The following is a 16,124-nucleotide window of genomic DNA, read 5'->3' as shown; positions in this document are numbered from 1 at the left end:
ACAGCCTCAAGTCTTTTTGAATATGATGCCACAAGCTTGGCACACCTATCCTTGGCCAGTTTCGCCCATTCCTCTTTGCAGCACCTCTCAAGCTCCATCGGGTTGGATGGGAAGTGTCGGTGCACAGCCATTTTAAGATCTCTCCAGAGATGTTCAATTGGATTCAAGTCTGGGCTCTGGCTGGGCCACTCAAGGACATTCACAGAGTTGTCCTGAAGCCACTCCTTTGATATCTAGACTGTGTGCTTAGGGTCGTTGTCCTGCTGAAAGATGAACCATTGCCCCAGTCTGAGGTCAAGAGTGCTCTGGAGCAGATTTTCATCCAGGATGTCTCTGTACATTGCTGCAGTCATCTTTCCCTGTATCCTGACTAGTCTCCCAGTCCCTGCCGCTGAAAAACATCCTCACAGCATGATGCTGCCACCACCATGCTTCACTGTAGGGATGGTATTGGCCTGGTGATGAGCGGTGCCTGGTTTCCTCCAAATGTGAAACCAACTCCAGGAAGACACTTGTTGGTTCAAAACTTCTTTTATTTCACAATTACTGAGGCTGCTGTACTCATGGGAACGTTCAAAGCTTTAGAAATGGTTTTATACCCTTACCTTGCTCCATACCTCACCACAGTTTGACCACAGAGGTCTACCCAGAATTGTTTTGACTTCATGGCTTGGTTTTTGTTTACAACATGCAATGTGAATTTTGGGACCTTCTATATACAAATGTGTGCCTTTCTAAACGATGCCCTATCGATCAAGTTTGCCACAAGTGGTCTTCAGTCATGTTCTAGACACATCTCAAGGAGAATTAAAGCATGCAGGATGCTCCTGACCACAATTTGGAGCTTTACAGCAAATGGTATGAATACTTTTATGAATAAGAGATTTCAGCTTTTATTTTTAATAAATATGCTTTGCTTTGTAATTTTGGTTTCTTTAGTGTAGATTGATGTGCAAAAATGACAGATTTATCCATTGTGGCCTGCAGGGGGCACACCAGCTCCCCAAACCCAACACAGACACAAGGCACAAGTCCAGCAACACACAGGCTTTTTATTTCACAGTGCAAAATGCTTCCCAATAGTTCCCCAGACAGCAAGCACAGTATAAAGTACAAATCAGCACAATAAATCACACAGCACTCTGTCTCTCCTTCAGCCTCCACTCCTCCTCCATCAAGTGTTGTTCTCCTCCTCCTCCTCCTTCTTCCAGTGGTAGGCAGCTCTTTTAAGTAATCCCTGGAAGTACTTCCAGTGTCTTGAAGGCTTGGCTCAGGAGCACTTGCGGGAAAGGCTGCAGCCTCATGAAGTAGGGCTCCCCAGTCCCCACAGCACCTCCTGGCGGGACCCATGGCACCTAACAGGGCTGAGTCAAAGAACTCCAATTCCCATGATGCCCTGTGGGAAACTGTGGTGTTGCTGCAAGCCAGAGGGGCTGCCATCTAGCATAATGCCCTGAGCATGCTCCCTTCCCTGGTTCTTCCAATTTGGAGGTGTCAGAGCTGAGTAAGGACCCTCATAGCATTTAAAATGAAATTTACAACACAATAAAGTGTACAGAAAGTGTGGGTCCCTGCATACTTCTTAATCCACTTCATCTATTATATCAACTGCATGGTGCAACAGCGGACAATGAGGAGGAGTCGCTGCGTGCTTTGTGTCTCCCTGTGGGTTTGAGTCTTTCTAGAATGCAGATTCATTGTCTTCTTAATTATAAATTCTTAAATGGACTGTGCTGCCTTTGTGCAATTTAAATTAGTGATCAACTAATTAAAATTGTTTCGGATAAGAAATAAAATGAAGAAAAAAAAGGTTCTGCCAGTTTGGCCAAGAGAGAAAGTTTAGAAGACAGTGGATAAAGTCAGAGCTTTAACTTTATTATCATAGTAAAGTTAAACAAGGCATTTTAAACTGTAATGGAGTCCCAGGAGTTAAACTCTGCAGCTCTCACTTGTGTCAGTAAATTGTAAATGGAAGCCACACTTTGCATAATGCCCTTTGCTTCATTTTCTCTGCTTCAGCTAGTCAGTAGAGGCCAGAGAAATTCAAATAAGAATGCCTGGCCTGCATGATGAAGCTTAAAGCAGTTTGCTCTTGAAATGCCAGCTCTTTAGCCAGAATGTTCTTTTGTGCATTGATGATGTCACGTGTCTGTTGAAAATACACAGCTAGACAAAAAAAAATCAAAAAATAATACTGAAGTGATAGGCACTAAAACAAGTGACAAAAGCGCCACAGTCTGAAATCAATTTAGAACTCAGCAAGGTGAAATTGTGAATCTGACTTCGTCTTTCACAATCAGTGCTTGATTGGGTAAAAAAAAAAAAAAGAGTTCTTTTAATGGCACAATAAATACAGGAATGCTGTTTCTAGTTGTCTTAGGGCAATGGGCAATACAGCCGGCAAGACAAGCAAAAAATGATGCTGTTTAAAAAGGAATGTTCATAGAAAATCGAGCCCCTGGTCTCCGAAGGGAAAGTGTCAGACATGTGTGATGCAAATGTCATGAATCAAATTATAGCAAAGGTAATCAGTGGTGAAATAAAACAACTGATGGGAACGTCAACTGAAGGTTGAAGCCAAGGTCAAATGAACATGGGCGCTCCGCTGAGGGATTGCACCATTGCTGAACAACGTGTCATAGTGAGAATTCTGTGGGCAGAGGCAGTGAAACCTATTGAAATTCACCAAATGATGTCGGCTTGTGCAGATCAGTAAGCTGCTTGGGCATCCATCTTGTACAAACTTTACAGTATCCCAAGTCATTATGCATTGTACAGATTCATAACAGATATCCAAATGTGCAGCAACAGCGGACAATGTAATCCATTGATCTTCAGCATGTCGACTTGTGTGTGAGATGTTGATGGACAACCAGATCAGAACTTCATCAGTTACACTTGTTCTTCCAACTTTAAATCTTTGCAGCCATTCATAAACTTTTCATTGAGTCATGCTGTTTTTAATTCTGTACTAATCAACATCCTTTGGTGAATTTCAGCAGGTTTCAGTTCCACTGCCTAAAGAAATCTCACTCTTCTTTCAACAACGGTCCAATCCCGCAGTGGAGCATCCATGTTCATTTGACCTTGGCTTCAACTAGATTACCAGCAGAGCTCTGCACTATGCATGGTCAAACTACCCATAAGCCATCCAACTATACTGACCGCACAGGCTGGCAGAAATTTTGATAGGAAATTAAATCAGAGGTAAAGAAAAAGTATAAACTAGCCAAGGTTGACTACTGTGAGGTCAAGAACCTAGAAAACAACATAGAGCTCAAAACAAAAAAATCATAGTTAGTGGGAGCACAGCTAGAGAATGGAAAGCCAGGACATGCACAGAAACTGAGCCAAACATAAACTCGAAAGACAGATAGGGTTTTGTAGCCAGGTATCAAAATGATGCACAAAAATAATATAAAAGACTTTTTAGGTTGAATAGTTGAATCCAAACAAACCTGAACAAACCTAGAAGTACACAATGCTGACATTTTTTACCAGCCTGGTAAGGATGTCACGATTCACACGCTTTTGACCATTCTGCCTAACAGTGGTAAGCAACCATCAAAATGGCATCATTTAAATTAAAAATGCATTTAGTCAAAAAACAAATATGATCACATTCTTAAAAATAAAGGTGCCAGAACAGTTCTTCAGAGTGATGCCATTTTTGGATCCCAAAAGACCCATCCACATGAATGTACCAGAAAGAACCTTTATTGATTTAGATCCATAACAGGCGCCATACAGTAGATAACCATAAATAGATAATATTGAAATGATTTGTGAAATAACAATGGCACATGATTTTAAAAAAGACTCTTGCTGCATATAATAACACAGGCTAAGTTCAGACTTTCTTAATCTGTTAGTGTCCTGTTGAGTATGCTGAACATTAAAGATTTAAATTTTATTTTCCTACCAGTAACGGTGCACTGCATGATAACGTGCAGGGAATACACTTGAGTTGAGCATTCCTCGTTTAGCATTCATTTGCTCAGAGGTTGATGCGCTTGCTGCTTCCTGAGCTCTTATGTTCTCAGCCCTAGCAGCCCGCTTCTTCTCTTCTTTCGTCGGCATCTTTTCGTGTTAAAGCTGATTAAGTCAGTGTTTGTGTTGCAATTACTTAGTACGTTTTCTTTAATTATTCACTTAAGCTGTCACTTAAGTCTTCGATCTGCCTCAAGAATGATTTAAGATATGAAAAGGTAGAGGAAGTGACGAGGTAGGAATGAGAACAGCGCCACATGGCCGCCCTGCTGGGCACTGCTGAGAGTTGATTCTACAATAAAAATAAAAAGAAGAATAACCTTGGAGGTCAATCATCACACCGAAAGTGGATAGTAGACGTCACGTAGTATATGTGTACCAAATTTCAAGTCAATAGTTCAAGTGGTTTGCGAGCTACAGGTGATTTAAAATCCTGGACAGAGATACGAACAGCCACGGTAGCGTATTATATACAGTATAAAGATATATTAAGTTTTTCAAAGCACAAAGAACCAACTTCATTAGCCAAGAACTGTTCCAGAATGGTATTGTCAAGCAATAGTTCTACAAGGAACCACACTGCCCAGTAAAGAACCATGAAAATTTTATTAAAGAATCATTATAAAAATGATGAGGAATGAAAAGTTAATTCATATCACCAACATTCAGGCTAGTAAGAACGATCTATAGAGATCACACATATACTATATGTATGTTAAAAACATTATACTAAATTTTTATTTAACAAAGTTATCTAAATACACAGTTTCAAAATATATACATAAACAATGAACATTTTTTATAAATCATAATAAATTACTAATAATCAGGTTATTGTTTTTGATTTTTTCTAAATTCTCCTCAACCTCTAAAAATTATTTTGACCTTGTTTTAGGGGTTTTAGAGGTCAAAGAATCTTGTAGAAACATCTATTTTAGTGCATGATATGTTTGTAATGAAAATTCAAATAAGTGTTCCCCTGTGACATTTTTTTCTTTTTATGGGTTCTGCCATTTTAAAGGAGAATGGTTGCTAAGCCACTGCATGACAAGGTCAAAGGGGAGTATGTGTCGCATAACACAACCGAGTCAAGAGTATGAAGGTTATGACATGCACTTCCCGGTTGTCCTTGATTTGATTCAAATCAAACCTTTAAACTTGAATTTCTTGGTTGCTTTGAAATATGTCTGGTTAACGCTTTGCTTTTTGACAGTGACGTAAGAGTAATGTTTTGGCTCCATGTGTGTTTATTTGTTAATGAATTCCTACAATGTCTTTCTGACTGCCATTATAAATGCACATACTGTATGGAGCCTTGATTGGCCGTGATTACAACCCACTGCTTCTTGCATTAGTAAAGATTTATCTCTTGATCCATCCATCCATTATCCAACCTGCTATATCCTAACTACAGGGTCACAGGGGTCTGCTGGAGCCAATTCTGTTGATTCCTTTTCTAACTTAATTCTGCTGCAGTTCTGTGTAGTCAGCACAGCAATGCACTCTGGGGCTCCCCCTGCTCAATGGTGATTGTATGATGCAGCACAACACAGGAGTACAAACTTGACCCGAGCGCCACAGCACAACAATAGAGAGCCACGCGGTTCAAATGTCTGAAGTGTAGACTGTTGTCTTCATATATTCAATGACATTCTATAGGCGGGCTTTTGTTGCAAAACAAAGAAATATGCTTTATTGTGAAGCAGAGTGTTCTTTTCCTGCAAGGGGAAACTTTGAAAGTCCTATTTCCTAAATGACCTCTAGTAAAATGCTGTTGTACCTGCATAAATATTTAACAAGTAACAGCAACAGCAAAAGGAGAACATAAAACAGAACACAATCTTGCTGAATTGAACAGACTTCATTTTAAATGAAAAATAAAAAAGGCAGAAGGAAGGATGCAATTGGTTTAAACTGGTAAAGAAAATATATTTTAGAATAGTACCATGGCTCAATAATCCACGTAGATTACACAAAAAAACAGACAAACGACAGAATAACAGGATTGTGGAATGTGGAAAGCATTTTTTGCTGCTACTGCAAAAACAATTTAAAAATGTGCTTCATTCTTCAGTATATGTAATGGAACTGCAGTGGTTTTCAAGAGGTTTGTTTTTTTAGCAGCAATTTCCATACAGATTATTTTCATAATTTATGAAGGACAAGCAGGCAGTTTCATGTGTACTTTGACGTTATGACATATGTGAACTGCTAGGCCTCTTAAATTTTGCCCATTGTCCTGTAATGATATATTAAAAGTTAAAATAACAGAATACAATAACACAGTCCATCTTGAGAGGTGCTGCTATTTCTCTAAGATTATAAATAACAATGCTAGTAATTCCAGAGTCTTATTCTCGACGATTGATCGTCTGCTAAACCCAGGTAACTCAAAGGAATGCCTCCTAAGTACTTCCAGTAAAACCTGTGAGGCTATTGCTGTATTTTTCAATCAAAAAATTAATGATATTAGAAATAACATAGTATATCTCCCCAACAGGATCCTCCTAAACTCCAGTACTCCGTTATAAACAAATTAAACTCTTTCACCAGGATAGATTTACCTGATTTAAATAAAATAATATCTCAACTGAAACCCTCCACCTGCGTCCTTGACCCAATACCAATAAATTTTTTCAAAGAAGTATCGGGCGTGCTAATTGATAATGTTCTTGACATAGTAAATTCGTCATTATATACGGGGGTCTTCCCAGACTGTCTTAAGACTGCTGTAGTTAAACCCCTACTTAAGAAAAATAATCTTGACCCCTCTGCTCTTGAACATTTTAGACCCATCTCTAACCTGCCTTTCTTAAGTAAAATTCTAGAGGAGGCAGTCATTATGCAGTTAAATGACCACCTCAATAAACATGCTATTCTTGATAAATTTCAGTTAGGTTTTAGAACAAATCACAGCACAGAAACTGCACTCGTTAAAGTAGTAAATGACTTGCAGGTAAATGCAGACAGAGGCCATTTATCTCTTCTCATCCTCTTAGATCTGAGTGCCGCATTTGACACCATTGATCACAATATTCTTAGAAATCGCCTTAGTCAAATGGTGGGCCTCTCTGGCAGTGTCTTAAATTGGTTTGAATCCTATCTGGTAGGGAGAAAAGTCTTTGTTAGTTGTGGTAATTACAACTCAAAGACACATGATATCCTATACGGTGTTCCACAAGGCTCTATCCTGGGTCCGCTGCTCTTCTCAATCTACATGCTTCCATTAGGTCAGATTATCTCAGGGCACAACGTGAGCTACCACAGCTATGCTGATGACACTCAGCTGTATTTATCAATAGCACCTGATGACCCCGATTCTCTTGATTCACTAACACAATGTCTTACTTGTATTTCTGAATAGATAAATAGTAACTTTCTCAAGCTAAATAAAGAGAAAACTGAAATTTTAGTGATTGGCAATAATGGATACAATGAGGCTATTAGAAATAAACTGGATACATTATTAGGATTAAAAGTCAAGACGGAGGTAAAAAGCTTAGGGGTAACTGTTGACTGCAATCTGAATTTTAAATCGCATATTAATCAGATCACTAGGACAACATTTTTTCACTTAAGAAACATAGCAAAAGTTAGACTTCTTACAGTATATCATTGAAAGATGCTGAGAAATTAGTTCACGCGTTCGTTTTCAGTCGACTAGATTACTGTAGCGCAATCCTTTCAGGAATACCCAAAAAAAGACATCAATCGTTTGCAACTAGTGCAGAATGCAGCTGCTAGAATCCTAACCAGGAAAAGAAAATCCGAGCACATTTCTCCAGTTTTGATGTCTCTACACTGGTTACCTGTGTCATTCAGGATTGACTTTAAAATTCTGCTTATGGTTTATAAAGCCTTAAATAATCTTGCCCCATCTTATATATCAGAATATCTGACATCTTATATTCCAAATCGTAACCTCAGATCCTCAAATGAGTGTCTCCTTAGAATTCCAAGAGCAACACTTAAAAGAAGTGGTGAGGCGGCCTTCTACTGTTATACACCTAAAATCTGGAATAGCCTGCCAGTAGGAATTTGCCAGGCTAATACAGTGGAGCACTTCAAAAAACTGCTGAAAACACATTATTTTAACATAGCCTTCTCATAACTTCACTTTAATTTAATCCTGATAAACTGTATATCCAATTCATTATAATAACTATTCATGGTGGCTCTAAAAGCTGTACTAACCCCTGCTCTCTTCTGTTTCTTTTTCTGGTTTCCTTTTGGTGGTGGCTTGCGCCGCCACCATCTACTCAAAGTACCGTGATGTTCCAACAATGATGGATTAAAAGCTAGAAGTCTGCATGACCATCATCATCAAGTCCTTCCGTGAGAACCCTAAATACAAAGAGGACTATTTCATTTATGTTTGGTAGAATGCCCAGAGGGGACTGGGCGGTCTCATGGCCTAGGAACCCCTGCAGATTTTATTTTTTTCTCCAGCCGTCTGGGGTTTTTTTTTTTTTGTTTTTTCTGTCCTCCCTGCCCATCGAACCTTACTCTTATTCTATGTTAACTAATGTTGTCTTATTTTAATTTTGTCCTTTATTTTTCTTTTCTTCACTATGTAAAGCACTTGAAGCTACTTTTTTGTATGAAAATGTGCTATATAAATAAATGTTGTTGTTGTAATAATACAGCACTGTTTCTCTTTTTTGTGAGGTTTAACTTACTGTTTTTAAAATCTAACTGTAAAAAAAACTCACATTAATATACTGTAACAGTCTCTGTTATGTCTGTGTTTTCTTAACAGACGTTACATATTGTCACACTCACTGGCACGTAGGGGATGCCTTCAAGGCTCTGTTCAGGTAGCCCCAGGTCGAGAAGGGGTGCTGTTGCCCACCACCTCTTTCCTATTGTCTGCAGCTTCAAAGGGCAAATGCCTGAGGGTCAATGGGCATGCTTCTGCCCAGGCTCCAAATCCACGTCCCTCCCAGGATGGATTTTATAAATTTGAACTGCTGGTAGGAAGTGATTGTTCATTCCAAAATAACCCAGAAGGACGACAACTGTTTCATTACCAGAGGCCATGTCTTCTGTTTAAATTCTCATTTGTTTGCCCATTAAAAGGGGATTGCTGAGGTGGTATCCCAGTCCTTGCTTTAATGTACGTAGTCTAACTTTCTAAAAATGAGCAAAGAATTTGAAACAGACTACTCTTCATTTACAGCAATCAAATGCCATTTTAATTTTTCAGATTGAAGCTACCACAGAAGAGTGTACCGCTTTTTATTTTTAGCTTTCTTCCCGACAAGTTCCTCCTTGATGCAAGTGCTGGTGTTGGTGACTGAACATGTTTGGATCAGTAGAACTGTCTCAGTTTTGGGAGAGCCTGTTACCTGATGGTCTACAGGTATAATATCCACTATTCACAATGAGGTCACAAAGGCCTAGGTGAAATAAGGAATATTATCTGTTCTCTTCAGCGATTCTTCAGTATGATATACAGCCATGGCTAATGTACTTTGACAATTACCACCACATGAGTTTTCCAAGGTTTTTGTCAATCAAGCTTTATTTAGCACACACTGTATGTCCTTCAAAGCCTCTTTCTCACCAGATTTGAATGCTCTCTTTTTCTCATTCAGAAGACATTTTGGTTCCTTAGTCATCCAGATTGGTGTTTGGAAAACAATGCACTGTCTTAGTGGGTACCACTGTGTCGAGACAGAAGTTAATATAGTCTGTGATGCATAACAGAGACCCTCAATATTGTCCCCACGTGACTTGCACTTCATTTCCCAATCTGTTATTTAGAGAGATTTCAGCCTCCAGACACCACTTCCTTACTATTCTAGTGGTAATAGGTTGCTATCTAATAACAGGCTTGTAGCTGGGAATAGGATGAATCAGGCTGTGGTCAGATTTGCCTGTAGGAGCCAGTAGATTGCACTTAAAGGCATCTTTAATAGATGAATACAGCAGGCCCAGTTTGTTATTTTGTTGAGTGGTACCAATCACAAACTGTCATTGTTTGTTCCAAAGTCGCACTGTTGAAGTCACCACATATTATAACTGCATGGTCAGATGGAGTCATCATTAAAGTGACAGAATAAATCGTTTCTATTGTTGAGTCTCTATTTGTGGAGGGAGGAATACAAACATTAATAAGGATGTTGTAATTTATCTCTCTGGGCAAATAACATGGACAAATTCCAACAACCAGAATTGCAATCTCTGAACTATAAACAGTAGTATGATAGGATAATTCTGTAGCTCTTGGTAGGAAGTAGGGAGACAAAGACCCTGTTGTTGGAGTTGTTGTTTTTGGTTTTGTTCAGGATAAAGAATTGTAGGAGGCTACAGAATGTTCTCTGATTTGAATGTAACCAAAATTTACACTGGTAACAACTGTAAATTAAAAAGTAGTAATATTCATTAGGACCTTAATGTGCTATTTATTTTCTCCAACCTGAAAAAAAATGTCTCTTCATTAATGTTTACAGTCACTGTCATGATTCCAGAAATAATGTACAGTACACCCCCAAAATTCAAGGGGGATACGTTCTTAGAGCACCCGCAAATTGTGAAAAACCATGAATTTTGGATGTGGTTAAAACATTTTTATATTTTAAACCCTAAATATGCCCCCAAAAAACTTTAATTTAATTCCATACTCAGCTTAATGCATTGCCTAAAAAAAGAATATAAAGGTAAACCTGTATACTGTACTGCTATGTCTCTCACAGTACTAGAATGTAAAATACCGATGTTACCGCTATATGAACTGTAATTCATGCAAGCGTGTTTTCATTGCCAGAAGCCTTAGGAGGTGCAGGGCGTTTCGGCGGCATCTTGGGGCTTTAACCCTTAAACTGCCACATACTTGGGGGTTAATGCATCCCTGGATGCCAAATTCTTTTTTGCTACACTTTTTAAGTAAACGTCACAATTCACAAAGAAAAAGTGAAATTTTAATGGAACACATTTTTTTCATGCAAAGAGCATCACAATTACTGCAACACTGATCATTTTACACACTGCTAATGAACTGTAAAAACTATTTAAAAAACTACTGGAACAATATGTACAAGGTGCAACTGACGCAATGGATGAAATTCAGTAAATCACCGAGCCAACTGCGCTTGAACTGGCTGCACTCAAGCACACAGAGGTAAGCACTGACGCTGGCAGGCTAGTCTAGTGCAGCTGCTCAATCCCAGGGACAGTGAGACTGCAGGGTGTCACGCTTGAGTCAGAGAATTGCATAGAAACACAGGAAATTGTAGAGACAGGGACTTTATTCAAACACTTCAAACAACCATGTCTCTTTCAGGAGTAAAACGAGCTCAGTATGCAGTTAGTTCTCAATTAAAGAATAGGCAAACATCATAGGGAAGCACAATGGGAGTGGAACCCCCAACAGAAGCAGAGGATGTCTGGGGGAGGAGAGAGAAACAAAGCAATCAGCCAAAAAGGACAGGTGCTGTTTAGGCTTTTAAGTAAGTGTAGCGTCGCGCAAGAAGCATATCACGAGACAGAGCAGCCGCAAGTAATCCCAGCAAGTAAGGGAGCAATGTGAAGGTAGTCTATCAGCGTTTTTTAAGAGGGGTTTATTTGAGGAGTGTCCATGTCTTCTAGGGGTGCGTTCAGCCCCCCTGCTCACAAGGGGCTGGCAGTGGTCATGAGCTGGCTGCTCAACGAATGTACGGCACTGACTGATCAGCTCCCGCGTGCTTGCAAATAGCACTGGGAAAAAACTATTGCCGGTTGTGGCGGTTTAAGGGTTAAGAGGAACAAAACAGAAAACACAAGAACACTCAACTGGAGATGCACACTGTCAATAAGCAGCAAGGAAAAATGAATAATGCTGTAGTGGTCCGGTGCCGCTAAGATTTACACCATCAAGAAGAAGGTGATTTATTTATTTTTATGGTGGAGATTCCAGGGATGCACCCAGCCTTGGCCTGACCCGAACGCACTCACAAACTGAGACAAAAACAAAGCAAACCTGTAATCAAACAGCAAATAAAGAATGTAATGAAAACAAATGAAATAAATGAAAACAACGATACCACCCCTGTTCCCCTTACAGCGATTACACATTAAATACAACAAAGCACCAACAAAACACACACAGTAAATCATGAAAAATGGAAACGGATGAAATGTAATGATGAAAATATAGTCCAGAAATCCACATGTTGAATTGGAATGTAAAGATAGTCCTACCACTAGTTCCTGAAGTGTTGAAGACAGGTGGACGGGTTCAGGATGGCCATGAATCCACTTACAGTCCTAATGTACACAGGCAGACGGCAGACAATCCAGACGCCAACCAAAAAAAGATTCAGGACAAAACGAATAAGTACAGGTAACCCAACAGAAGGTAGACAGACAGGAACTTGAAACACAAATTACAAAAACTTTTTTTTTTGCTTTTGGTCACCGGCCCTTTTTTTAAAAGCCGCGCTGACATCTTTTGACCCCAACAGCCCCAGCACCCTCAGCAGAAGACCAATCAGAGCCACTGCAGGGACTGCTGGGAGTTGCAGTTTCAAATTCTATTGGCTACTTTCACTATTCCAAGCCGCGTTTTCCTTCTACAGTTGCTTCTTGTTCTCTCTAGAGTGCAGTATTGCCACTATAAAAGCCATAAAAATTGCAGAGGATATTTGCAGTTTCCGCTAACAATTATTAGATAGGTTCTAAAGAATATTCCGCAAATGACTGAGCACGCGAACTCTGAACCACGACTTTGCGGGGGTCTACTGTACAAGGCATACGGTGCCCCACTACAAACACCAAAAATCTTGAACAATTTGTCTTGTTGACATTAATGTTCAGAGTTCCAGGTTTTCATATATTTAGCCTGTTTTCCAGTACAGGGAGACAAGGCCTATACCAATAGCAGTGGGTACAAGGCAGGTGGCAACAGGATATGAAAACCAAATGAATTCACGGTTCAATTCGGCACTCATTCATAATGGACTAATTTGAAATTGTGCATTAACATTCTAACCCATGCATTATAGAAGGAAATGGGATTGAATGAACAAGTTGAGAACAGACAAATCCCATAGAGAAGCCATCCCCACCAGGATGTGAACCAGGGTTTTAGCTCTGTTAAATGCCAGTGTTACCTGCTGTGCCATCATGACTCCTTTTTTGGGTTTTAAATATTATGATATAAAGGATGACACCTTTATTGTGGCTGGGTTCAAATCCCGGCCCAATAACTGTCTATGTTAGGGACACCTGCATGGATTTTACTAAGCATTGAAAGAGGCAGTTCATCACTAACAAAAGCAATAAACCATGAAACACCTTACAGGAAACATCTTCAAGTGTTTATAGAGATAAATAAGTGTAGTTCAGGGTAGAGTTTTACTAAAGTGATCATTTTACAATGATTTGAATTAAGAAAATATAAAAATGTCCAAAAGGGTAGATCCTTTTCAAGGACAAGCAGTAGTAGAGTTCATACCATCGGTTCAGTCAAATCCAGGGTTGCATGTTGATGCTTCCTTGAATGAAGACAGAAGTGGATCTGAATTGTGGACACTTCTCACTTCAAGGACTCCCTAATCAAGATGGATCCACCTTCAGAAAGGTGTTTACATACAGTATATAGAGTATTGACAATATTTTCTGTGTTGCAGCCAAATGATGTACTGGGTATGCTTTATTTTTTATTGCGTATTTTTCTGAGCTATTTTTTTTTTTGTAATTTTGGGAAGCTCAAAATCAGCATTTCCTTCCTTCATTCTTTCTTTCTTGCTGCAGACATGCCAGGTCTAGCAGTGACCACCTGGCTCTGCTCCTGAGACGTCCTGGCTCACTTTCTTCATTCGCATGGATAAGGCATGCTTGTTTGTGTCTGTTGGCTCACACCTCATAGACGCTGTATTGTATTACTAATACAGTCACAAATGCAATTTCATTTCTGCCCTCAGAGGAACAGCATCATTGCTATTTCAGAATAAAATAAGTGAATAAAGCGAAACGTGGAAATGTGAGTGGCAATGTGAAACACTGTGTGACTAGTTTAATGGCTTACTGAAGCTGCATTTGTGAATAAAGTCAGTGAAACACAAAATGCTTTGTGAGTGCTACGTTCTGAAAAGATTCCAGTTATTCACATTGCAATCTAATGTTAATCAAAATTAATAAAGTGCAAAGTCCAGGTTTGTGGATGAAATCTTACTTTTGGTGAAACAAAACAAAAAGCTGCTGAATGAACAATAAAGGAGGAAAAGAGGCACGAATGAGAGTCCTTGACTCTGATATGGAACCTAACTGTCTTAGGCAAATAAAGTAACGAGTATAAAAACAAATCACGTTCACAAATTCTAAGAAGATAACACCCCAGATGAAAAATTATTTCCAATAATTTTAGCAATTGAATGACAAAAGGAAGATCTGGCTTCTCCAAAGAGATTAGCAGAGCTGATGATCTGATAATCATAGTGTCCAAATAAGGTTCAGAACAGCATGCTGACCATGCCATGTGAGCACATGATGCCGTGATGCGGTGGCCCTCTTGTAACACTGAAAAATAATGGTAGATCACCAATGTATAAAACATTACGAAATAAATCACAGAAAATGAAGAAAAAAGTACAAATTACTGCTGTCGGTTGTAGGCCTGAACAACTAATAAAGGAGGGTTTGTATATACTGTGAGAAGCACCTAGTGTGATAGCCATGTCAGTATGCCTGTCTGTCAGTCTGTCTGACTGCATGAAAGAGTCTGGCCCCCAGTGGACTAATTTTATTGAACTGTGGCACACTTATTCTTCAAGGAAAATTATCGAGACCGTTCCATTTTTGTCAAAATATCTCAAACCAGGAACAGCGCACTCCACAATAACATGCAGGGAATACACTTGACTTGAGCATTCATAGTTTTCATCCTCTTTCTCTGTACGTTTAGCATTCATTTGCTCAGAGGTTAATGTGCTTGCTGCTTCCTGAGCAGATTTTCTTTTCTCCACCCTAGCAGCCCGCTTCTTCTCTTCTTTCACTGGCATCTTTTCACATTAAAGCTGATTAAGTCAGTGTTTGTGTTGCAATTACTTAGTACGTTTTCTTTAATTTTTCACTTAAGCTGGCACTTAAGTCTTCAATCTGCCTCAAGAATGATTTAAGATATGAAGAGGTAGGGGAAGTGGTAGGGATGAGAATGGTGCCCGTACGCATGTGCCGTACGGCCGCCCTGCTGGCCGGTGCTGAGAGTTGATTTTACAATAAAATAAAAATAAAAAGAGAAATAACCTTGGAGGTCAATCATCACCCTGAAAGTGGATAATAGACGTCACGTAGTATATGTGTACCAAATTTCAGGTCAATAGTTCAAACGGTTTGCGAGCTACCAGTGATTTAAATTCCTGGACAGACAAATGGACAGCCACAGCAGCGTATTATATAAGAAGATATAGATTACATTCTACAAAGTTTTGAAATGTTTAAAACCTCCCCTTGGCAAGCAGTGGTGAATTTTCAAATTTAATCTGTTTTAAAACAGACAAACATTCTGTGCTACTTCAACTATGAACTATGTTACTCTTTCAATTTTACTTTGGGAGCTGTTACATAAACGTAACGTAATATTTTGTATATTTTCCTCTTTTACTCGTTTAACAGCTACTTGGACTCCCAGTTCAAGTTTTTTAAAATTCCAGAGGAAGCGCACACACGTCGCTCTGTATAGAAATGCACACACACAAATACTCCCCTATCTGGAAATGAATCAAAGAGGAATTAAATTTGGTAAGTATAGCTCCTTAGGCATCGACAGAACTAACAAATCCTGAGTATTTACATCACATGGCTGCATGTTATTGTTGTAAAGAATGGATGTTATCAACCTGCAGCTAAAAGGCGTTTGAACTAATCAACTGCATGTGGAGGTACAGCACCACAAAGTGATATGAAGATGGCATGAGGTTAGAAAGGGAAGTGCCATTTACATACTGGCAGGAGAAGGCAAGCTTATTTTAGGTGTTTTTCTTCTTTCATGTTGTAATATGGATTGTGGTTTTATGTTAGTTGTGTCTATTTCTTTTTTTTTGTAAAATTTCATTTGTTAATTTCACCTAATTGATGTAGTAGACGCCATTTTCACATCACTTTGGAGCTGAAGTTTATGTGTATGAATGTTATTGAGCCACCATGAACTCCTT

The sequence above is a fragment of the Erpetoichthys calabaricus genome, chromosome 11 (genome assembly GCF_900747795.2).
Source record: "Erpetoichthys calabaricus chromosome 11, fErpCal1.3, whole genome shotgun sequence".
Taxonomy (NCBI): Eukaryota; Metazoa; Chordata; class Cladistia; order Polypteriformes; family Polypteridae; genus Erpetoichthys; species Erpetoichthys calabaricus.
This window is presented reverse-complemented; position numbering follows the sequence as displayed.